This window comes from Leptidea sinapis, chromosome 22, assembly GCF_905404315.1.
Source record: "Leptidea sinapis chromosome 22, ilLepSina1.1, whole genome shotgun sequence".
NCBI lineage: Eukaryota > Metazoa > Arthropoda > Insecta > Lepidoptera > Pieridae > Leptidea > Leptidea sinapis.
In genome coordinates, this window is record NC_066286.1 from 9458344 (window position 1) to 9485898 (window position 27555).

Sequence of the window (27555 nt, forward strand, 5' to 3'; positions counted from 1 at the left end):
CAACCCCAATATTTGCATATTAGGAAATTGACTTGAGATGTTTAACTTTGCAAATCTAAACAATTTGTTTTATTTTTGTTGTTGTATTGCTTTTAAATTTGTATTGTTTTTAAAACAACAATTGTTTTCAGTTTTATTTGTGCAGTTAATCTCAAAAGTGAGGGTTATCACTTTAAAATATAACAAAATTGCTAAGATATAGTACACTACCATATAGGTGTCGCCCGAGTACTTATCCCAGTGTAATTGTACTGAGAAAAGCTCGCTCAAAGAAACTTAATATTTTTATCTAAAGACTACCGACCTTACGAATAAGCTCGGTATAACTTTATACCAGAGAATAAACCAAGAATATGCAAAATGTTGACTATATTATCGCTGACATTCAGTGTCAATACAATTAATGTTATTCTAAAGTTTTCCGAAAGTCAAGCAGCCTCGCAAAATAAAACGCGGGAAACGTCATGTTACGTCTGAATTAACTAATTGTAAGCAAATTGTCTATTTGTAAACATTTTACACACAAATTTTAAACTTCTGTACAAGACAGTAATTGAGTAGGCATGAGTTTGCTTCGTAATATTTCCTCTAGGACAACTGAAAAGTGATTCTGAGATCTTGAATACACGTGCAATATTAAAAATAGAAAACAGTACCCCGTGGCGATATTCAACAGACACCCTCTTATCAGAGCTTTACCATATTCGAATAAGGAATTTAAATAATTATGAAAGGCAATTATTTCTCTCCTCTACGTTAATTAAATTCCACAAAACTGCAAAAAAACAGGCACAAATCTCTCATACGGCGCTAATATGGGATCGCCCAAGAGTGTTTTCTTCCTTTGCTCGAAGAACATATTATTTCCTGAGGCCTAACTTGTACAGTAAATTATACCTACAAACAGAATATGAGATCTATAGACAAAACTTTTTTTTAATGGAATAGGAGGACAACGAGCGTACGGGTCACCTGGTGTTAAGTGATCACCGCCGCCCACATTCTCTTGCAACACCAGAAGAATCACAAGAGCGTTGCCGGCCTTTAAGGAAGGTGTACGCGCACGTGTTGAAGGTACCCATGTCGTATCGTCCCGGAAACACCGCACAAAGAAGCTCATTCCACAGCTTTGTACCACTGAACGCAGTTGTAAAACATATAAATGTACTAAACTAAAAATCAATAATTTTAATTATTATACCAACGTCATAAACTTTCTTTTCGTACTAAACACACACACAAGAATTTCTTATATCTTATTTTATATGAATGTAGGGGAAGATACTGGACCTCAGGACACGGAATCCTAGTGTGAGGCCAGAACTAAAAATACTACTTGTAAAATTAAAAGTTACTTACTTTGTACCAATGTATACTTTGTAACAGATAATATGTAACAAATATGGTACCCATTAATTTTAAGATCTGTAAAATAGATTAACAATTACACAAATCGCGAATTAAGATGAAACCACAAAGCGAACTTATCAAAAGTCAACCCTACGATGGCGTACCAAGTTTGTCACGGCGGAAACGTTAATTATACAATCTTAATTATGAATAACTTTACATATTCATCAGAATCTCAGTACGTAATTCTGATTGAGTTGAGTTCGAAGCGAGTTCGTACTACGACAGCGTTGGGAGATATTTATACAATGAGGAATTCTGTATTAAGCTTTTAATCTTTTAAGAGAATTAGCCTAAGTACATCAATGTAGAAGACGATGTCAAATAATATTTATTTAACCCGCCAGATGGCAGTTCTTTAGTGGCATCAATTTATATTTTTTTAGGGTACAAGAGCGGACACGACTAAAATGGTATTTTATGTATTAAAATCGGCTTTACTCGCTGTATATGCACATATACTGCGAACACCAATAGTAACACAAAAGTTTCAGTGATTCCGCGTGCGTTATTACTACCAGCGTACCCCACGCTGTCAAGCCGCGCACTACGAGCGCAAATCCGCAGTATGAAATGGGACGTTATCGCGAACCCACTCCACTCAAATCCGAATGGTCCGAAACTAATCGGTACATACAATGATAAATAAGTTAATAATATCTCACGCATTTTTTTTTTATGGAATAGGAGGAGAAACGAGCGTACGTCGGTCGGGTCACCTGTTGTTAAGTGATCACCGCCGCCCACAATCTCCCGCAACACCAGATTTATCACAGGAGCGTTGCCGGCCTTTAAGGAAGGTGTACGCGCTTTTATCGCTCGTATCGTCCCGGAAACACCGCACAAGGAAGCTCATTCAACAGCTTTGTAATACGAGGAAGAAAGCTCCTTGAAAACCGCACTGTGGAGAACTTGTGGCGTTTTAATAATTTAAAATGGTATTCATATAAAGGCATATAAATAATTTCACAATTGGTATGAATAAATACAGACTAAACAAGAGGTTTCATACGACATTATGAACAACAAAAAACAAATTATAGCTACGCATTCTGTTCGCGCGAAAATTTCCAAGTTCCAAATAGCTATCGATCGCATTGCATTTACGTCGTCTCGCATCGCACCGCACCTTCCTACGCGAGTTTGGTCACGTAGGCCACTTCAAATAGTACCGACTATGGAAATCTAAATTAAAAGATACAAGTGACATAGCATACTGAAACCACGGACGAGTACAAAAACAAGGACTAGGCGTCGTGATATTAGCAAGTGAAGCACCGTTATGCTAGTGTGTGTGCGGTTACAGGGGATACTAGTTACACAAGTTTTTCTCCCTTAAATAATCATATATGGCCACAAATACAAGTTAATCGGCTTGTTTTGGTGCTAAACTGTTATGTATGGTGACACGGAGTCCTTATTTTTTTTACTAGTCCCTGACTGAAACAACGTGTATGTTCTATTTCAGTATATCTTAATGGCGAAATCTCTTTCACAAACCACAATCGAAATATTGACATTTCATCGGTAAGTATTTTTAGGTAGAATGCTATTTTTAAATAAAGCATACGACCGCTATTTTTCAATATGAGATTTTTGTTTTAGCCGCCATTTTGCAGACTACTGCTGCACAAGTATCTCAATATCTGCAGCGTTGCAAGCGTAAGTAGCAATGTATTGTATCATTGTATATACTACAACGGCTACCCTATATCTGGACCTCGCTGAAACTTTTCATAAAACAAAACACTCGCGTTTCCTACACTTTCAAACCTGATCATAGATAGATGAGACCCCGGCAGGGTCTTAAGCGTCATGATTGTGATACCTTATAAATTTTATAAAGGTGCCTCTATAAGAAAATTTGTAATTAGCCTTATAATAGCTGCGAGGGCATAAATTACCTCAATTGATGCCACTCGTAATTGGCAAGAGGAGACTCAACCCCGAATTAATTAACGAATGTGTCTCAAATAACGAACATTACGTTATTAGCTTTCTCCTGCGGTTTTACTTGACTATCGTGAAGTTTATACGAGACTCATTTTGGTGTCCGTAAAGTAACGCCTAATTCAATTTTTTTTATCGTGAAGTTTGTTTGTGCGAACACTTAATGAATTAATTGTTTGTATGTTTATGTGCATGATGTGTTCACCTGTAATTGCAGGAACACGATTTTTGGACTTTGTGTTACGATTTAATGAAAAGACATGTGTATTCGGTGTTGGTGGGATTTGAATAAATAAATGAATAATTAAAACACTGTTGTAATGTTCATCGTTTGCTCATGAGTGAAACAACTAATCTTAACTATGTAATACTACCACCCGGACACGTCCACACGCAACCAATAGCCGATTAGAACTGGCCTTCCGCTGTTCTGTGCATTCCTCATATAGCACTCAACGTCACACGGTTAATGTCACTGGCGATGTCGTGACAGTGACAATGATAGTTAACACATACTCTGTTAAGACTAGATGTTAGTACACTACAACTGTTATTTTCACAAGGGTAAGGTTTTACAACCGAAAAAAACTATAGGATAGTATTTTCACTATGCTAAGACGATATAAAGTGGAAAGTTAAACTACTTCAACGATTTTTGCATGTCTGAACGAAGGCGGGGTGATTTTGGACTTGCATCAGAATACTTTTGAACGCAATATTACCCTTATGGATTTCTATAAGGGCGGTCATCCTCTCGCCTGACAGAAATCATGTTATTGATACGCCCTGGCCATTGCAATGCAATATCACTCAGGATTGTTGATTGAACCAAAAGTTATCCCAATAATCAGTAACCCTCATCACTTAGGAACAAATCAAATCAAATCAAAATAACTTTATCCATGTAGGTCACGGAAATGACACTTGTGAATGTCAAAAATATATTTTCATATTGAATCTACCGCTACTTCGTAAAGGGTTGAGCTAATGAGAAGAAGTAGCAAGAAACTCATTGCCACTCTTTTATATCAAGATTTACATTTCCATCGATTTATAAATTATTTCAATTACAATATAATATGTAAAGTGATGCAACTAACATACTCAAACGTGGAAAAGTCAATGCCTTACACGAGTAAGTCAAAAAGTAAATGTAAGTTAATACAACAGTTATTGAGTACAGTAGCTTCATATAACACACACCGTAAATAAGTAAAGGTATTCTGTGAGCATTTTATAAGCGATTATAAATAATAACTTTTAAGAATCTGAAACCGAGTTTGCGGCAACAGGATCATCCTGCCACCACTCAACCATATTTTAGGGAAGGGGACGACCCGTCCCATGTCGCCGCCACAAGCAGTGACATTTAAGCGAGCATGACGAAACCTGTTACGAGAACTCAAGCAAACAACAATAAAATAATCCTAATCTACATATCATGCAATACTCACCAAATACCTCTACTTACAATTTGACAATTCTGCTTAAACTTGTATATAATATTATAATTTTACTAACAGTAATCAAAAGCTCAATCCTTTAGGGTAATCAAATCAAAATCACTCCATTCATGCAGGTCAAGGAAATGACTTTTCTTTTTATATTCCCATCGCCTTTGTGGGTTGAGCTTTAATAAGAAGAAGTGGCAAGACACTCATTGTGACAATCACTATCTAGCCGAATAAGAGCTTATTTAAATAAAATCTCAATTTTCAGTTGATTTTATTATGCATCGAACATAATATTACAATATAGTTATATACCTACATTACTAAAAGTTTATTATATAATATATAACATAAACACGCGTTATATCTGTCTGTGCTTACGTCAAACTTTAGTATTCCACTCAGATCCATATCGACTCGATAATACGACTAAATATGGATGTACATATTATGATTAATTCCTAATTAACTTGTGTTGTAGATCGGGTAAGTGATTAACGATCGTTGTAAGGGCTGTCACGTGTAGACGATTCAGTTGCTTGAATGAATATCTTGTCAGGGCGTTTTTAAGAACGCCCAAAGGTACAATGCAACGATTTTAAACAACTACTTACATATTACGGTAATGAACTGAAGATATTTATGCAGGCAGAATTGTAATTGGGAGTTGAACAAAGCAAACAGAATTTTATAACGAGGCGGTACTCGAACGGTTAGCTCAGTTGGATAGAGCAACGGCACGGAACGCCGGAGGTCGTGGATTCGAATCGCGCACCGTTCATAAAATTTTTGTTTTTCAAATTTTATTTGTGTATTAATCCTAGAAGTGAGGGTTATCACTTTAAAAAACATAACATATTGTTAAGATTTACAAGAGCGACATCTCAAGACAATTTCCTAATATGCAAATATTGGGGTTGAGCAGGTTATCAACTGTAAAGTGGATCCTGTAGATTAAGCCACAACCTGAGAGTTGAACAAAGCAAACAGAATTTTATATCGAGGTGGTACTCGAACGGTTAGCTCAGTTGGTTACCGGCACGGAACGCCGGAGGTCGTGGGTTCGAATCCCGCATCGTTCATAAAATTTTGTTTTTCAAATTTTATTTGAGAATTGTAATTCTTTAGGATTCACTATGAGCCATGGCCTGAAGACTGATGACTGAAGTGGCAGTGAGCAGGGCACATAGTTCGACGGATAGATGGCTGTTGGGGCAGTAAAGTCCTCGAATGGCGACCACGTAACAGAAGACGCAGTGTTGGTAGGCCCCCCAAAAGATGGACCGGTGATCCGCGGGAATACGTTGGATGAGTTGTTTGGGGGAGGCCTTTGTCCAGCAGTGGAAGTCTTCCGGCTGATGATGATGATAAGTCATGGACAGCTACAGGTCTCTTCGTCCCTTATCCTGTTCCAAGATGTTTTAGTTTCGAATCTCAGAGCTATGCGATTAATTAATATAAATTTTCATGACAGCCCTGAGCTAAACATCAATCCGTCAGCCGAAAACTCGTCTTCCTTAACAGTAACGTTCCTTTGTGATTTACTGAATACATAAACGATTGTTTTCAATTCAGTCGGTCATAATATAATGTTAATCTTCAAGGTGTGATTTGTGGAGGCGCCTTAAGCAAATTTACATTAATATTCGTTATATCATTAAAATAATTGGTTGTGAATAAATGTTTAAAGACAATTAAACATTGAGATCTGCCAACAATATTTGGAGAATGATATTGGATTGGATAGGGATTGGTACTAATTCTAGTAGGCTTCATAAGATACATTCATAGCTTTAAGGGTAGATTCAGGAATTATCTATAAATAAATTTAAATGTTTTATTTATAAAAAGGCTCTGTCGTAAAAACTATTCCACAGCTGAATATTTAAGTGATCCGACAGCCTGGGACTAGATTATGATTATTTTATAGCAATAACAATGACATTACAATAATACAACGACATTATAATATTTGATTAAAAAGAGCGCAAAAAAAGAATGATGGGAGAGTTTCTTGAGCCGCTTCGTCTCTCTCAGAGCGCCATTTATTTCCGAAGCGGTAGTAGTGTCTATTACATTAGAAATGACATCAAAAAGTATTCTACTGGAATCAATATGGAGAAATTAAATGCCTTTTATGCCTTTTTTATTTTTGTCTTTAATATTCTATAAGAAGAAAAGAAGATCATTGTTAAGAACTTTATAGTCTGTGTATTTTCGAGTGATATTGTATTAAATATATCGTTATCTTGTACCCATAGTACAGGCTATGCCTAGTTTGGGGCAAGATAATTTGTGTAAGAGTGTGTCAATATTATATTGTCAATATATTCGAATTTGATTTATTAGGATTTACTTCACTAGTGGACGATGCTGGCAGCCTAGCGAAACTCTAAAAAAGGCGATTCACTCGATTGTATGAAACGTGCAGTCATTGATAGATTGACAGATGACACTACGTTTTAAGCAACTGTTCGCTTTCAAAGTTAGCCGGATAATACTTCGTCGCCAATCGCCATACTGTAATTACAACTATTTCAAACTTATGTTAATGACTGCACGTTTCATACTAAACTAAATTTAAATTTTTACTTAGGCAGTTCCGCCCCTTATTATATATATTCGTAATATTTACATCCTTTTTTGATGCTGGATTCGAACCCCGGTTCTCTGGAGCTTACGCCTCCATCGCTCTAAACCTTTATTTATAAAATTTCGGTAATTTCTTCAACTAACAGAGGTTTGTAACCATTTTCTTCAGACTATACATCTTATCCCTTAACGAATTTTCCCTTTACCGGGGGCTTTGGACATTTCATACCTACACAAAATATCTGAAATAGACTCAAGTAACCCGCATAAATTCTGGGTTATTTATTGAGCTACCCCAGAACCTTTGCTCCGTCTCATCTCCGAAGATCTTTAATTCTAATCAACACTCTTGATTAAACGATAAACGCAAATTCGAGGAACAATTCCGAACGCAAACGAAACCCATAACCGAAAACCGACTGTATCCACATAAAGATAGGACTGTATATTGAATATCGTGGGCGTAATTCTAAAATCAGTGCCTAAGTAAATATCTTCAGAATCCCCATTTCGTTTTGTTTGAATAATTATCAATGGAGGGTAGATGGAAAAGTCTTGTTCGTATGAAAACTAATTTCGTGTTATGGGTGGAACTGTATATTAAATGTTTCGGAAATGTATTATTTCGTTTTCGTTTACGTTGTATTATTAATGTTCATGTAATCAAAAGATATATGTAGTAGTTACAATCAAAGATGTACTGTGTATTATGAAACGTGCGCTTAACCTTTCTATTGGGCTGTCTTACGGCCGTTCCCAATAATAACCTTCTACTGTAAGTAATTAGCTGTCAATAATCTGAAACCGTCCCAATATACCCGATAAGTCATTCTTATCGCCTTATATTGGGACGCGAGAATTGCAATTTCCATACAAACTTTATATCGCTGGGAATCAATACGTCATCCCATTGACAGACAGCGTACACGGATAAGGTGAGTTACCGTCGATAAGTTACAGAAAGATAATGGACAGAAAAGTCAACGATAGTTAAGATTTTTAACTCTAGTAAGAGATAGACTGAATATTTGTGTATGTTTAAGTAATTTTATTTTATTAAATATATCGTTGTCTTTTACCCATAGTACAGGCTACGCCTAGTTTGGAGCAAGATAATTTAAGTAAAAGTGTGTCAATATTATAATTTATATTAATTTTGAATTTGAATTAGTCTAATAATTTCTAATAAGTTCAAAGCGAAGCTCAAATAGCGCTTCTACACTATTGAGGACGCCGCCATTTGTAAATGCTATAATGACTTAATGATAATAAAATGTAATATTAGTAATAAAAATGAAGTACTTACGTTTTGATATCGTTTTCAGCGATATCTATTTCATTGTCGGTACCCAGGGTGCCTCACCCTTGATTCTGAAACAAACAAACATTATATTACTTTGTACCACTTCGATAGTGTAACCTTACAATAATATTTTATTTATTTATTACATAACAAACACTTGCTCCGGTCTTGCCAGCTCTGAAGCATTACGTGTCACATATCCATCTATTGATAGATTTTGGCGTTTTACGGCCGTTCCCAATATTCTGTCCATCTCTTACTCGAGATAAAAATCGTAACTATCGTAGACTTTTCTGTCCCAATAAACTTATCGACGGTAACTCACCTTATCCGTACACGCTGTCTGTCAATGGGCCGACCTATAGCTTACCAGTGATATAAAGTTTGCATGGAAATTGCAATTCACGCGCCCTGATATAAGGTGATAAGAATGACTTATCGGGTATATTGGGACAGCTAATTACTGACAGTAGAAGGTAGTAATTTATCTCTATCTATAGATAGTATATTGGGAACGGCCGTAAGTGATTCAAAGATCTTATTTTGAATAAATATACTTGAATGATGGTGAGAAAACTCATGGTCGCTTAACGGGCAATGGAGAGGGCTATGCTCGGAGTTTCCCTGTGAGATCGAATCAGAAATGAGGAGATCCGTATGAGAACCAAAGTCACGGACATAGCCCAAATGATTGCGAAACTGAAGTGGCAGTGGGCAGGGAACATAGTTCGACGGACAGATGGCCGTTGGGGCAGAAAAGTCCTCGAATGGCGACCACGTACCGGAAGACGCAGTGTTGGTCGGCAAGATGGACCGATGATCTGGTCAAGATCTCCGGAACACGTTGGATGAGGGCAGCGCAGAACCGATCGTCGTAGAGATCTTTGGGAGAGGCCTTTGTCCAGCAGTGGACGTCTTCCGGCTGATGATGATGATGAAATTTAATGTGAATTAGAATTATACATATTTCATTTATTATATGCCTAAATATATTACTTAAATTAAAAACACATTTAGTGTTGTACCCGCATGGTTTCTAACGACACCATTATCAAATAACCTTGGTTTTTAAACATAATCCCACTCAGGTACAGATATCTATCGGAGACTTGTTAGGACAACCGACCACAGGTAGCTATAATAAAGGTAAGATGACTTGCACTTCGTCATGAATTTTTAGACTTCGCGGAATTTATAGTAATTCTGTTTACCTGCGCTGCCGCCACCAATATTATTTATCAGCCATTTGTGATCCTATTCGGTTTTAGAAGTGATAACTTCTTATATGAGGGTAAACCGCTTCGTAACGTAACGCGTAACGCATATGGCAGCGGTAAGCATGCTCTTCCTCTCTCACTCTTAATCAATAATTGTTACTTATATAATGATACTAATAATATTGTATATACACAAAATTCTAATTTACATATTCAAGAATTGTAACTAAGAATATAAAACATTTTATAATCAACTAGCTGACCCGACAGACGTTGTTCTGTTCATAATAAAAAAAAAATCTTACGGGTGGAATTTTGGAAAATCCGTTCTTAGCTGACCTCTACTCGGTGAAAGAATATTCCTATAAATTTCAAGTCTTTAGCTCTAATGGTTCCAGAGATATCGTGATGAGTGACTATATACGTGGAAATCTCTTATATATATACATAAAAGATTTAAGTAATCACTTCTGTTGGGCGTCCCGAGTAGCACTTTTTTTTATTAAAACTTACTCATGTCTAATTGACCTGGAAATACTGTGCATGGAAGTTATATTCAAGGATTAGTTGTATGGGGAAAATAGCTTATTCAAAACCGCACTGCTACAGTTCTCTCCAACTAAGCCTCTGTTGTCTTTCAATCCATCTGTCATGAAATTCATGAAACGCAACCGCGGCGAAGGTACACAGAGTATATCATTTATATATTTTACGTATATAAGATTGTTTTCTTGTCTTTGTCGGTGAAACAAACTCTATTTTCGAATTCACATGTGGTACGTATTCTACGCTTTATAGACAAGTGGGTTTGGGTCGCTCGTGTGTTCTTCTCTCGCAAAAATAAAGTATATATGATAGAGGATGGTTGCCTCAATGTTTAAAGCTATTGTCTATATTTGGAAGCATGTGTTTAAATGTATTCCAGGTGTGAATCATATACTTCCGCTTCGTCTGACGTTACCCCATAAATATTTAACATGACATTACATTCAGATAATGCGTAAAGAGATATCAATAAAACTTAAGAATTAAATGGAGAGATTATTTTATTTTGGCGCCAGACAATCATAAAATACAATTACAATATGACCTAGATACTTCACAGAAGTGCCGAAAATTACAATATTAAATTAAATAATGCTAACTATATAATTAAACAATAACCCCCTTATTCATAATGGTCCGCTAACTTTAAACAGCCGCTTAGGAGTGTTTTTTCTCATTCTGACTTAGGTCAATAGAAGAAGACAGAGTGAGAATTAGCAATGCTTTAAGTTAGCAGACTATTATGAATAAGGAGGCAAGTGTGTACTAGGAAATAATAAGTTGTAATATAATATATTAAAAGGTTGCGCCATTTTGTTTATATTGCTTATTTTTTTATTTATTTATTTATTATGTGAACCAGAGACATAAATAATAATAAAGGTACTAGAGGTGACATCCGCATTACACATTTTTTTTATGAAAAAAAAAAGGGACGAGACGAGCATGACGTTCAGCGAATGGTAATTGTTACGCCCTCAAAGCAGAGGACGTGCCATGCCTGGACCCTCTGAGGATCCTACGCCTTCTAAAAGTAATAGGTCTCGAAGATATAATTTGAATCTCGGCACAGTAACACGTATGTAGTTAGAAGCCTCGATTCTCCTCCTTAACTTTTAAGTTTGAGAACAGGCGCGCTAGCGCAAGAAGCACAATAGATCCTAGGATTTAAGTGCATTAAAATCCCCAAATCATAATAATAATAATAATAAATACGCTCTGCCCATTACAATGTAGTCCCGCTAAGGATTCTTTATAATCCCAAAAATTCTGAGCGGCATTACAATTGCGCTCGTCATCAACGTAATATGTTAAGTCTTATTTCCCCTTATATAAGTATAGAGTGATAAATTATCTAAGGTTTGAAGCTTGTGGATGAGTTTCCTCAGTTTAGAAAATTAATATACTGAAATACAATATGACCGCCGCTTCGCACAATAATAACTCCCTAATTATTCGCTGGTGGCCTAATTGGCGACCTTTTCCGGCTAGATTATGGGTACCACAACGGCGCCTGTTTCTGCCGTGAAGCAGTAATGTGTAAACATTTCTGTGTTTCGGTCTGATGGGCGCCCGTAACTAGTGAAATTACATTGCAAATGAGACTTAACATCTTATGTCTCAAGGTGACGAGCGCAATTTTAGTGCCGCTCAGAATTTTTGAGGTTTTTCAAGAATCCTGAGCGGCATTGCATTGTAATGGGCAGGGCGTATTAATTACCATCAGCTGATAACGTCCTGCACGTCTCGTCCATTATTTTCATAAAAATACCAAAGTATTTCGAAGCTCATATTTCAACTTTGTATAAAACCAACTACTGTTTCTAAATTTATTCAGTTGTTCAGGAATAACTTCACATAATGAATGTCCTCGAAAAATTTTAATGTTACAATATTATTATGTGAATTAATTTAAAATTATCTCATCCATCAAATGTAAACTGACCCTCACGGTTGGCAGCACATATCAACACAAAACGCCACTTAACTCAATTAATACCGCAAAAAGACTAAATAAAACTACATAGTTAACTTAATCACGCCGAAATTAATTTATTATTTGTTTCAAATAATTAATCAAAATCATTTTATATCCTGTAATTCAATATTTACAACTGAATTAACCTATCGCTACTAATATTATAAATGTGCCTAAACGCCTAAACCACTTAACCGATTATCATGAAATTTAGTAGAGAGATACACAAGAGCTTGGGAAAGGATATAGGCTATCTTTAATCGCGAATGAAAGGCTTGGCGGGGTTGAAATAGGGTGTGAAAATTCGTATGAAAGTTCGTCATTAACGAAGAACAACACCATGTAAAATTGTATTTAGGCACTTGATTAAATATAAATAAATATTTGTTCTAGCGTTTTTAAATTTAGACCTGTGTGGGGATGAAAAAGTTGTATAGTTGGTAGCTTATAAAAGTATACCAGACACAGCAGTCCACTGTGTATTATTTGTAAAGTATATTAAAAAAAAAATGCTACCCAAAAGTCACTATTGCACGCGCACGAAGTCGCGGCAAATAGCTAGTATAATATTCAAAACGAATAATATATAATTTTGTACGTCGATATATTATTAACGGACTGTTTTGGTGGCCAAACAATAGTGTTAGTTTTGTTACCGGGCTAATGAGAGGGCTCATCAATACATATCTTATGTTTAACAGTTAGTAACTTAACAATTTATTATTTTTAAGTGATAACCCTCACTTCTGAGATTAAATATATAAATTTAATTTGTACCAAAATTTATGAACGATGCGGGAATCGAACCCGTGCCTCTCGGGTTTGAAGTGTAATTACCTATTTATAAAAATGATCTAAAACGTAAGGATAGTAACACAATTGTTAATTTATTATTATTTGAAATTCGACACTCCATCTTTTGAATATGCTGTTATTTGGACAGATTTTCACTGAACACTTTGTCATTGCGTGGCGTTGTATTCAAAGCGCGGTCGGAACACAACTGAATGAAAACTCTACCTAATAGACGCGTAGACCGAGTCTTCAGACAATTTTTGAGCGTGATTGTGAGTCTAGTTGTTTATGGTACGCATATGGTGTGACATTTTACATTTTGATGTGATGTGTCCTCTTCAGAACACTCCCCGTGACATACGCGATAGAAGATTCAGAGAGAGTCATAGCAATGACAGTACAATATTGTATATTTCATTAAAAAGAGCGCAAAAAAAGAGAATGCTGGGTAAGTTTCTTGTGCCGCTTCTTCTCTCTCAGAGCGCTCTTGGTTTCCGAAGCGGTAGTAGTGTCTAGTATATTTGAAATGATATAAAAAAGAATTCTATATGATTCAATTTTCAGAAAATAAATGCTTTTTATCCTATATCCACATCCCTAAACAGATCGATAAACGATCAAGCCGATATGAGATGACTTGACTGTCGATGATTTGATGATGATGTTCGATCGTATAAACAGCAGATACTCCATGTTACATGAAATATTTGGTTTTATTGTTAATTGCCATGTTCGTTATTTCTCCATCAATCCTTTGAATTGACGTCCTTTTAACCGACTTCAAAAAAGGGAAGTTCGCAATTCGATTGATTGGTGATTATTTTTTATGTTTGTTACCACAGAACGCGACTGTGCCGGAAACACCGCACAAGGAAGCTCATTCCACAGCTTCGTAGTACGTGGAAGAAAGCTCCTTGAAAACCGCACTGTGGAGGACCGCCACACATCCAGATGCTGGGGATGATATCCTAACTTGTGGCGTGTCGTGCGAAGGTGGAATTCGGCGGCAGTAATCAGGTTAAAAAGCTCTTCGGAACACTCCCCGTGATAAATGCGGTAGAAGACACATAATGAAGCGACATCTCTGCGCAACGCGTGATCCAGCCGCTTATAAAGAATACGCAATTATTTTTTTTACTTTTTAGTGCACATTATAGTGTTTTAGAATAATTTATTTGAAGTTGGTTGTTTTTTGTTAATTATGCGTGGCATTTATTAAAACTTTCACACGGCTTACTACGCTTTATAAAGTTTTATTCATTACAATTTCAAAAGATTAATATTAAACGAATAAAATACATTTAGATTTGAGATAAAGCAACGGTCGAATCTTATCAAACAGGGCTTACGATTGGGGTACGAATTGTTCCAAATGAAGCAATAAAGCGCTGTATCTGATGAAGTCGTGAGCGGTTCAAGCGCTTGACGGTCAGGTACATAAAGGTGCCCTCTCCTTTATTTGCATACACGGGGTTTGGTTTGACAATCGACTTCGTTACAATGGATGTATCAATCCTGCATACATTTGGATGTTTGCCATTACTATACAAATTTAATACGGCATTATATCACAAGAATGAGAATCACTTTCGAGTCATCTAAGTTGTGGTTCACAGAATAGATATTGCCCGATACAGTGCCTTTACAGATTTAGTAGAAAATTAAAATTTTCTGCTATTTTTTACCTGGTTTAACAAAATAGGGTTATCAAGTTTCAAGATCTGAGCATTCTCATCATTTTACCAGTGGGAAGCTCCTTTGCACAGGATGCCGGCTAGATTATGGGTACCACAACTTCGCCTATTTCTACCGTGAAGCAGTAATGTGTACACATTATTGTGTTTCGGTCTGAAGGGCGCCGTGGCTAGTGAAATTGCTGGGTATATGAGGTGCAAGGTGACGAGCGCAATTGTAGTGCCGCTCAAAATTTTTGGGTTTTTCAAGAATCCTGACCGGCACTACATTGTAATGGACAGGGCGTATCAATTACCATCAGCTGAACGTCCTGCTCGTCTCGTTCTTTATTTTCATAAAAAAAATATCATCGATTCAGGCTGAGATCTAAAGAGCGTACTTGAACTTTGCTCAGATTTTACGTATGTAAGACTTTGCTGAGTGTAAGCTTAGCATAATCTTTCTATTATGTTCACCTTAAGCTTAGACAGCCCAATGGAAAAGTCAAGTTCGCTCTTTACAGTTTACACTCACCAAAAAATTACGACTCCTATAGCCCACTGACAGTAAATTTTGCCAAAAACCATCTGTGTACAGAAAATACCACCTCCGAGGAAATAAATGGCGCTAAACTTCAAAATGACAACTATGACAAATACTATATTTGAATCACTTCATCTGCAGTGGCCCTGAAAACGAGATCTGGAAAGGTTTTGAAACGTCGGGTTAACTAAAATAAAAATGTAACTTTTACGCAAACATCTATTGTAAAACCGTTACAATTACACGCGCTTTACTCCTTTAATAGTAAATTCAAATTCACCGCTACTTCGTAAAGGGTTGAGCTAATGAGAAGAAGTAGCAAGAAACTCATTGTCACTCTTTTAAGTCAAGATTCACATTTTAATTGTTTTATAAATCATTTCAATTACAATATATGCAAAGTGACGCAACAAAAATACTCAAATGTCTAAAACTGAAAGGTTTACACGAGTAAGTCAAAAAAAGAAAAAAAAAATACTTATAAACACAAGAGTTATTGTGTATATTAGGTGCATCAATCCACAATCCACAGTATTTTATATAAATATCACTCGCGTCAATCAAAGAAAATACTATTTGTAAGAGCGACATCTCAAGTCAATTTCCTAATATACAAATATTGTGGTTGAGCAGGTTATCAACTGTAAAGTAGATCCTGTACATGAAGCCACAACCTGAGAGTTGAACAAAGCATACAAGATTTTATGACTATACGTCACTCGAGCGCTTAGCTCAGATGGCAGAGCACTGGCACCGAACGCCAGAGGTCGTGGGTTCGAGTCCCGCATCGTTCATAAAATTTTGTTTTCAAATTTTTTTTGTGTAATTGTAAATAACAGATAATGCTACTAACTACATAAACACAAATGTAAACAAGGAAGTTAATTTATAATACATTCGTCCATTCTGTAATGAGTCCAACGTCCCGTTTGTAACAAGCAAAGCTGAGATGTTTATTCTCAAAGAGAATTCTAAACATATCTACGGAACTACTAAACATGGGATCATTATAAATGATTTCTACAAGCTATTATTATTTAAGCATTTATTTGCCTTGCAACTCAACCATACAATGATACAATTAGTTTCGTTTTTAAAATAATAACCCTCGCTTCTGGGATTAGTACACAAATAAAATTTTCAAAAAAAAATTTTTTATGAATGATTCGAGACTCGAACCCACGACCTTTCGCGTTCCGTGCGAGTGCTCTCCCAACTAAGCTAACCGTTCGAGTGACGTATCGTCATAAAATCATGTATGCTTTGTTCAACTCTCAAACCCGCATCGTTCATAAAATTGTGAGGTGAATAGAAGTGAGGGTTTACACTTTAAAAATATAACAAATTGTTTAGATTTGCAAGAGCAATTTGCTAATATGCGAACATTGAGGTTGAGCAGGTTATCAACTGTAAAGTAGATCCTGTAGATGAAATTTTACTAAATACGTTACAACGTAACAGGACTACGGGGTTCGGTAACATCAACAGAATTTGCCAACAATTTATTATATTCCGCAGCAGTCAGTCATATACTAATAACATTAATATTTTTATTTTATTTAATTGGGAACAACAAACAATTGAACATCTTAATTATTAATTACAATTCTTATAACATAAATACATATATAATTAAGAATGTTATCCACAGATTACTTATTTGTGTTGGAGAAACATATTCAATAAAATCACCGTATCACAAAAGTATACATATATAGAATCATACACATATACATATTAATACTTATCCATATTGTATAACAATATTCGTCAAAGATTACGTAATTATTTTATGCAACTTGTTAAATATCGGTTTCTTGAAGGTTTCTAGTTTCTAGTTTGTGAATGACAAGGAAGTTTTGGTTATAGGTGAAATAGTGAACCACTCTAGTATCATTTGTTATATAACTTTATCACTGTTACTGAATGACTCAATGAATAATGTGCGCCCCTTTATAATACCGGTAAGGATCATTCTAGAATGATTTCCAACAGTGTAGTAGGTAGTAACAATAAAAACATGTTTTTGTAAACAACGTTAAAGTTTCTTTTACGCCGTTAAGTGCCTATCGAATTTTCGCGAACATGGGAGAATATGTTGTGAAATGTTACTAATTATCACCATGATTTAATTGATTTATTAAAGACATCAGACGTCCACTGCCTCACAAATGCCTCCCCCAAAGATTTTCCTCACGACGGCTTTAAAAAAACTATTTTATGACAGTAAGGGACGAGACGAGCAGGACGTTTAGCTGATGGTAATAGATCCGCCCTGCCCATTACAATGCAATGCCGCTCAGGAATCTTGAGAACTCCCAAAAATTCTAAGCGGCACTGCAATTGCGCTCGTCACCATGAGATATAAAATGTTGTTTCATTTGCCCAGTAATTTCCCTAGCTCCGGCACCCTTCAGACCGAAACACAATAATGCTTACACATTACCGCTTCACGGCAGAAATAGGCGCCGTTGTGGAATTGTTTAGGCACCAGGAAATTATGAGAAATGAATGCCGATACTAGGCCACAAACCACAATTCTGTGTTAATGATCAAAATTAGCCTTTAGTTTAAACTAAGAACTAAAAAATTCGGTTAAAATCTCTCAGGGTAGACGTTATAATTCCATGCTTACAGCTTAAAACAAAAGCGGCAAGTACAACTAAAATAACTTTATTTTCCAGAAGTGCAAAGGCGAGTAATTAATTAGCAGAAGTTCTGGAAGACTCGAGGTACGAGTACGACTAAGCTAATATGTTCGAACATCGCAACTATTGAGTTAGTTAGAGCGCTAGCGTCTAATGAGTTCAAATGTTCAACTCTGCGCGCCTAGTATTTTACTTGATCTTACAATACCTTCCTTTTTGTTTTAATGATTCTACTTATTATTTATGCTGCCTTAGTACTTTGAGTTTCCATTTACTGGCACTATTATTTGTCTGTTTGTCGGTTGTTTATGTTGGGTGACTCGCATCTAGTTCGCGACCGTAACCCGTTTAATCTTTCAAAATATTTGCCATCTTCCCTCATGCACCAGTAAACTTTTTATCGCGAAGTGACCACACCATTGCCACATCGGGTTCGCTACGAGTTTGATGATAGGTGTCAGCGACTTAGGGTTTGCCTCTGAGCCATGCATCTTCGCAACATTAACTTTGTTTTAAAATCACAGCAGAACAAAAGGTTTTTTTATGACCGTAAGGGACGAGAAGAGCAGTACGTTCAGCTGATGGTAATTGATGCGCCCTGCCCGTTACAATGCAGCTGCCGCTCAGGATTCTTGAAAAACCCCAAAAATTCTGAGCGGCACTACACTTGCACTCGTCACCTTGAGACATAAGATGTTAAGTCTCATTTGCCAATTAATTTCACTAGCTACGGCGCCCTTCAGATCGAAACACAGTAATGCTTGCACATTACTGCTGCACGCCAGAAATAGGCGCTGATTTGGTACCCATAATCTAGCCGGCATCCTGTGCAAAGGAGCCTCCCATTGGTAAAAGAGTCAGATAATTCGATCAGTGTATTCGCAAACTAACATTTGCTGTCGACACGTAGGTGACGCTCGAAGTCACCCTCATAATAATTAAAGATGGAACATTCGAGATGTTCCATCTTGTAGTTATTTAACGAATGCGTCAAATTACTCCATTACTATATAAACCAAATACATCTATTTAAATAAAACATACCAACATACAATTTCGTATTCAATTAATTAATATTATCCCTCACTAAATATCCTGTTTCACATTTCGGCTGGAAGGCTTAAATTTTAATTATGCTATGCAAATGTTGTTCCTAATACTTGTTATTAAGGTTTAAATTCGTCACGGCTTTAAGTGCTGACGCCAAGGGCTGGCGCTTTTAAAATTAATTAATTAAGACGTTCGTGCTGTTGTGTCGTTAAATTTTATTTATAGGAAGAGAATGGTGGGTTAATGGTAGGCGATGACCTAAGATCTTTATGTAGCAATTAATTAGGTAGCATTTGTGATGTTTACTTGACGAGCCATCAAATATGTCGCACTTAGTCTCAGTTAATAAAAAAACATGTTAAACTACCAGTTAAGCAAAACGCCGGTTAACGGCCGTTTTCAAAAACCTAACTATCCTTAGTTTTACTTACTAGAGGTAGACAAATATATCCTTTTACGCTTACTTACATTTCAATAACCTATCGACACATTACATTGAGTAATAGCAATATATCCGATCCTACAGGTACGTTATTGAAAACGGCCGTAAAGCTATTGTCAAACTTCGGCTTTCGATTTTGTGTAAAAGACCTCCTGTTGCGGCTGCCTCTCACCCTGCTTACAAAGAAAGTTACACACATTATTAGAAGCCCTACGAGATAGTCGTTCTGTAATCGTTTCACACCACTCACACTCACATCACACACGTACAATAACACTACACACAAATAGTCACACACTTATACACATTCATTCACACATATTTACAAACACACATACATATATCACCGTCGAAGTCTGTTCAAACGTAGAGTCCATTGGACTAACAGATATATAAGATCGTTAGTGATCTTCTCTCCATCCAGCCTAGTGAGAAGGCGGTCCGAGGTTCGAGTTTCCTTCCGAGACGCCCCGCGCCTGAGAGCTACATTTTCGGCCTCCAAGGCCCACGCCCGGCTTCGCTGTAAAAACCTTTAGGACTATCAGCAGGGAGGAGGTTTTTAATCGTTTGTGTCGGTTTACACCCGAAGACATATGGGCCTTGTTTCGGGGTCTTCAATACGCAAATGTATTTTCTTCCTCTCCAAAAAAAAATCAAGGACATGACACGTTTCTGCATTATACTATAAAAGCTATTCACCCGCGCCTCGGCAAATCATCACCGGCTACAGAATCGTGGCAGGCGTAAGAGAATTCTAAATGCAAGAAGGACATAACTAAAGATATAATTGGGAGAGCGTAATTACAGTAACAAAAAAAGACGTGTGGCACTCGGGGACTGCCGCGGTAAAGCTATTGCATAGCATTTTTTATCAAGTTATGCAATTATAATTATTTATTTATTTTATATAAGCAGTATTTTTTTTTTGATGGGAATGGGAAATGGGAAGTGAGTAAAATTTAACTTGCAAGATGTGATTACAGACAGACAACGGGACAGGTGAAACAAAATAAAAATGCTTGTCATAATAATAAAAATAAAAAAACGGGATAAAAAAAATAAAGAAATTAAAAAAAAACAAGATGTACCCCAGGCTCGAACCTTCTGCACAAAAAGCATACGTGATAACCGCTGTTCCACGGCAACTGTAATGACCGTGCCGAAATATCTATATACATCTAGTTAGTAAGTGTTAGGTTACTTTCGTTACGGAATTTCTAGATTCGGTCTCCACGCTCAAGGCCCGCGATAGAAGCTATGCAATAGTTTAATTAAAATTTGAAATTAAGTATATTTAAGTCATATGACACACGTGTTAACCCCGTAGATGACAAGCACACAAGCACGCTTCAGACTGACCAATAAAAACTGTATAACGACTGTATTCTTGAGATATACGTGTCTGTCTATGAAATTAGAACAAAAACCTATTTTCCACTTACTATATGTTTAGCCGAGTGGTTAGCGACCCTACCTACTAAGCTAGAGGTCCCGGGTTCGAATCCTGGTAGGTGCAAACATTTATATGATGAATATGGATGTTTGTTTCCGAGTCATGGATGTTTAAATGTATTTATGTATGTTTAAGTAAGTATATTGTATTAAATATATCAATGTCTTGTAACCCATAACACAGGCTATATATGCTTAACTTGGGGCAAGATAATTTGTGTAAAATGTGTGTCAATATTATTATTATTATATGACACAATCCCCGCGCATTGCAAATGGGACAGGCCTCCATCTTGGTGACGTATTAGTGGCGTGGTGTATAAGGAACTTCCTTCCACGTACAACGAAGCTCAGGAATGTGCTACCTTATACGGTGTTTCAGGACGATACGACACCTATACCTATACCTTCAACAAAAAGAGCGTACGCATTTCTAAAAGGCCTGCAACGCTCCTGTGATTCCCCTGGTGTTACAAGAGACTGTGGGCGGCGGTGATCACTTAACAACGTATTTAACGTTTATCCACCTCTTTCGTATAAAAATACGATAAGATCATATCCATCTGCGCTCGACAACCCTAGATGAAATAATTTGCTTGCCGTAAATTTCATCTCATCTATCTTCCCATCCTATAAAAAAAACAGTAAGCCATTTTGATTGATTGAAAACAGGCCCATTTTACACCATATTTAATTAAAACTTTGACAATATTTCCGATGCACAGTTTTGATATTTAAATTCGTATGTTATTGATAATAAATTAACATAAACTCATTAATATTATTGGACAACATTTCGATTCAGAACAAAGTTATGAATACATAATTGGAAAATGAAAATGTCTACATTTCGAGGCAACAGAATTTCTTAACAAAACTGTAATTACTGAAAGATATTATATACATTTTCCTAATTGCCTTCGCTGAGATGGAATGAATATCTTCACAATCAATTATTTATTAAATTTCGAGAAAAGATGTATCTACTGTTCGAAATCTGCAATGTGTAACGGCACCGATACTCTTTTGCTAGTTAGCTATTTAACCAACATATTTCTAGTATCACGACGATATGACTTTCCAACTCCTTTTTTTATTGAAGAGGAGGACAAATTAGTGCCAGTGTCAACTAATGGTATGTGATCACCGCATCCTATATTCTCGTGTATGACAACCCTTTTTGCTCTTAATAGTGATTTTCATTATTATAACACTAGAAATAAGGGATTGCTTGTAACTAATTCTAGTAGGCTTCGTAAGATACATAATAGCTTTAAGGGTAAATGTATACACTTCTACAATAAAGTCCCAGCCACTGTTCAGGCATTATCTATAAATAAATTTAAATGTTTTATAAAAAAATGGCTCTATCGTAAATGCTATTACTCCACTGCTGAATATCTAAATGATCGGACAGCCTGGGACTAGATTGTGATTATTTTATAGCGATAGAAATGACTGAACAATACTGTATATTTTTATTGAATAGAGCGCAAAAAAAGAATGCTGGGAGAGTTTCTTTTTCTTTCTCTCTCAGAGCGCCTTTTTTTTCCGAAGCGGTAGTAGTATCTAGTATATTAGAAATGACATCAAAAGGAATTCTAAAGGAATCAATTTTGAGAAAATAAATGCCTTTTATAAACATATTATTAAATTTTATTATTTAAGAAAGTAGAGGACGAGACGAGCAGGAAGTTCAACTGATGGTTACTGATACGCCCTGCCCATTACAATGCAGTGCCACTCAGGATTCTTGAACCCAAAAATTCTGAGTGGCACTACAATGGCGCACATCACCTTGAGACATAAGATGTTAAGTCTCATTTGCCCAGCAATATCACTAGCGGCGCCCTTTAGACCGAAACACAATAAAGCACATTACTAAAAAAGGCGCCATTGTGGTACCCATAATGTAGCCGGTATCCTGTGCAAAGAAGCCTCCCACATATATTTTACCAGTGGGAGGCTTCTTTGCACAGGATACCGGCTAGATTATGGGTACCACAACGGCGCCTATTTCTGCCGTGAAACAGTGATGTGTTAGCATTACTGTGTTTCGGTCTGAAGGGCGCCGTAGCTAGTGAAATTACTGGGCAAATGAGACCTTATGTCTCAGGGTGACGAGCGCGGTTGTAGTGCCGCTCAGAATTTTTGGGGTTTTTCAAGAATCCTGAGCGGCACTGCATTGTAATGGGCAGGGCGTTTCCATTACCATCAGCTGTACGACCTGCTCGTCTCGTCCCTTATTTTCACAAAAAAAAAAAAAAAATTCGACAACCAAAAACACATTAGTACGTAACTGGCAAGGTTAGAACTGGGTGCACCGCGGTAAGAGTCAACTGTTCTAACTATTGCGCCATTGACGCTTCTACCAGTAATTCTGCAATGCCTTTTTTCATCCAACCACATTTAAAATTTCTTAAACCATCAAAAGCATGTAATTACACTTAAATCACGCCAAGAACATCTTTCGGGTAATTGCAAGGGGTTACATAATTAATTAAGTAGGTAATCTAAATTCTACAAGATTAACTGGTTACATTTAAGTAAGATTTCAGGTTTAATTGTGAGATAACTGCGTGTGGAGAAGAAATATTTGACTGCTACTTAAGGTGAAGAGTAAGCAGAAAACACGCAAACATGGTGTTTTTAGACAAGTTTTGTGGTGAAAGTATAGCAATTCGAGCTATGAACACTACTACGCATTTTTTTGGTACTTCTCTCAGAAAAGTTATTCTTATAGCTTGTACTTTTTTGTGTAGGTCCATTTATTCAGATTAGTAGTGAATAACGAGGATTATAAGCATATAAACTGATTTCCACCCATAGATTGCGGGCCGGCAGCCGTGAACTCATATCGCTCAAGGTCGCTGGCATTTAGTGTTGCCTTAATCAGTTGAGCAGAAATTGAAACTTCAATTTACTTCAGAGTGAATTCAGTGGAAAAATTTATTTATGTATATATCTCTGGAGGTTGAAGTCCAAATCAAATCAAATAAAAAATATTTTATTTGACTTGAAATGTGTATTTTTTTCATACAGCTCATTCGGATTTTCATTTCAGATTTTCTAAGAGAAGAATGAGCAAGATACTCTAAGGTTACCAATCATTTCAATTACAATATATAGAAATGAGGATTTCCGAAAGAGAACCAAAGTTATCGACATAGCCCAAATGATTGCGAAACTGGAGTGGGCAGGGCACATAGTTCGACGGACAGATGGCCACTCCTCGAAAGGCGACCACGTACCGTAAGACGAGTGTTGGTAAGCCTCCCACAAGATGTACGGACGATCTGGTCAAGATCGCCGGAATACGTTGCATGAGGGCAGCGCAGGACCGACCGTCGTGGAGATCTTTGGGGGAAGCTTTTATCCAGCAGTGGACGTCTTCCGGCTGATGATGATACATAAAAAAATTCAAAACCGATATAGGAGGGCCATACGGGCAAGAGGCTCACGGGATGGGGAGAGGTGAGGCAACCGCCCATGGACATCCACAATACCCCTGGTAAGTATAAGCCTATATTGGACCTGAATAGGTATAAATTCGATTATATTTTTAAGGATATACATGAAACTTACATTACCTACTTGGACACTGACCCCTGTCAAGAGCCCTTTTTTTGAAGGTCCCTAGGTCATATCGTTTCGAAAAACAGCAGCCGGTAATTGATTCAACAAAGTGTCTGTACGAGGCAAGAAATTTCTTGTATAACTCGCGGTTGTGGAATGCCAGACGTCCACGTGACGTGTTTCCCAATATTTCAAACAAGGCTTACGACATCCTGCACTTTTATAGAAGTAAAACTGAAAAGTAGCTCCATTTCTCCATTTAAAATAGCCGAACCACCATGAATATGTTGGAAATAAGCGTTAACTGAACTTAATTGAAAAGAAGAAGAGCTTCGACGAGGCTTTTAAATAGCAATTTTCTAAGATATGTTACTGCTGTGCAAATTATTAACAATTACTGTGTTAGATTTAATTTGGATGATTCTGGATAAGCTCTAATGGTCGTATGTTTTGATAAGATTGATAGAAGCTGGAATTTCTCTGAAGTGTTTACATCTGCAGGTTGCAGATTATTATTCTCACTTGATAATATGGCTCTTGACAGAATACTGCACAAGTACAGATCCTGTACGGAATTCCCTTTAGAGTTCCGTTCCCGAAGATTAAGCCCCCTATCACTATTATCTAAAATGCTGTCCGCCTGTCAACTTGATATATCTCAAAAACAGTAATAGTTACATAGCTGGAATTTTGGACAGATTGTGTATTATTACAGCAACTTTAAGAAAAAATACCAAAATGGCGGCCCTATAAAGAAAAAGAAAAGTATATGATGTCTTGTATTATATGGGACGTGTTGAAAAAAGTCCAACACGCGCTTGACCGCTTTTTTTCCTTTGAACTTTCTAGGAAAGGATTTCTAAAAATTATGACATTTATAAATTGCCTATTGCACTTCAAAATTTTGTACAAATATCATATAGAATTTCAATTACTATTCTAAGTAATATATAGTACCTGGACGACTGAGGCTCGGATTTTTAAGTAGGTACAAAACTTGAACAAAAAATTACTAATAGGACATCGGGATTAGAACCGGGGTCTTCTGCTTTCCGGGACACCCAATGGCCCATCTGAGCTATTATAGTCTTGTATATAGTGGCGAAATTTACCTTTGTATTCTAATATTATTGTATCAGTTTCTCATTAAAACACGGTTCTTAGAACATTTTTTAAAATTGAAACCTAGCTAGATCGATTACTCGCCCCCGAAACTACCTATATACAAAATTTCATTCAAATCATTGGAGCCGTTTCCGAGATTCAGATAACTACATCTTAATACTGCTGATTGTAATGCAAACTGCGAACAATTAATATTTTAACTTTCCCCACTCGATGTTCAACATTGCCTCTATCGAATCACTAATAAATAGCAATCAACATTGTTATGAGGTTATAAGTTTAAAACACAAGTTGATACGGGCAAGTTTCTTAACGAGCGATACGGGCATACAACCACACTTAATGACAACTCAAACAGAATTAACCCCTAACATTCACACTCAAGTGTCATATTGGCGTGTTGGTAAAACAATAGGGAAGTTTAACAAAGAAATCAACAGATGGCTCTGAGATAAAAGGGATGTGAATTCATTAAGGGCTCGAAAGATGTCAAGAGAGCTACGTAATTTTTATTAGAATGGACGTTTTTAGGTTTTGTTTGTTCCGGATATTCATATTGTAGATACGGGTTTAAGACGTACATACACACACAATGCGTTTAGTGTAGAACCTACATCCGCGATTAGTTTTGCAAGAGAATGTGGGCGGCGGTGATCACTTTACACCAGGGGACGCTCGTATCGTCCTCCTGCTCCATAAAAAAACAGTGTATCCAATATACTTTCATCTATATTCACAGTATGGCCAACCTCAAGAACACAATACCTGACTCAGCCGAATTAAATGCGGCGAAAAAACTCTTTTACGTATGCTGTCATAATAATTTTTACATAAAATATCACAAAAAACAAAGGGCAGGCAAAAATAACTCATTCATAACATTTAACTGGGCGGCTACATCGCGGTAAATAAAAAATGGCAACACAGCACTACACGTTGAAGAATAAAAAGAAGAAAATTTCACTTTTACCAAGATACGAGCATAAATAATTCATTGGTGATCCCCCAAGTCGGTCATAAGCCTAACGTGTATTGTAACCATTAATTCAAATTTAAGTGATTTTTGCAGTGCAGGTGCTTTTTTTATGAAAATAAGGGACGAGGTGATCCGGACGTTCAGCTGATGGTAACTGATACGCCCTGCCCATTACATTGCAGTACCGCTCAGGATTCTTGAAAGACCCAAAAATTCTGAGCGGCACTACAACTGCGCCCATCACCTTGGGACATAAGATGTTAAGTCTCATTTGCCCAGTAATTTTCAGACCGAAACACAGTAATGCTTACACATTACTACTTAATAGCTGAGAAAATACTTCGCGAATATATGCCACGAAATAATAAATAAACCAGAAGTATATCAAGGTTTTTACCCACTTTGAAAAATTAGCAGGCTGTCAAAATATTAATTTGGAATCAGATCAAACATGGGCCTATTTCATCAAGCTGACACTTGTCAGTGACATAATTCGACAAGTGGCGAGTGACAATAAATGTCAAGTGACATATGCCAAGTGACAATTTTGGAAGTTATTATCTTCATGCTTTTCAAAATGGCGATTATTTTAATTTAATTAGAATTCTGTAGTGAAACAGGAATATTTTTCGAAACATAATACTTTTGTAGATTTGTCGGTAAATCTTGACATGAAATTGGAGTGGTCAAAGTTCACTTATAATTGAAGTAATTTCGCTATTAGTGACTAAATGGCTTTCCGCTATAACATTTATGTCTCCTTCAAAAAACAAAGGAAAATTTTTCGAAAAAGTAAAATCAATGCAGAAATTAAAATTAAAACATTA

The 27555-nt window shown here is 36.6% G+C and overlaps 1 protein-coding gene across 6 annotated transcripts in view; it reads right to left on the reverse strand.

Moving 5' to 3' along the window:
* LOC126970799 (brain tumor protein) overlaps positions 1 to 27555 on the reverse strand; it is a 578011-nt gene that overhangs the window by 113127 nt on the left and 437329 nt on the right. For all 6 annotated transcript variants that reach the window (XM_050816916.1, XM_050816912.1, XM_050816914.1 and 3 more), the window contains one exon: positions 8710 to 8774. The gene's annotated coding sequence lies outside the window, so the exon portion shown is untranslated. The remainder of the gene's footprint in view (positions 1 to 8709; positions 8775 to 27555) is intronic.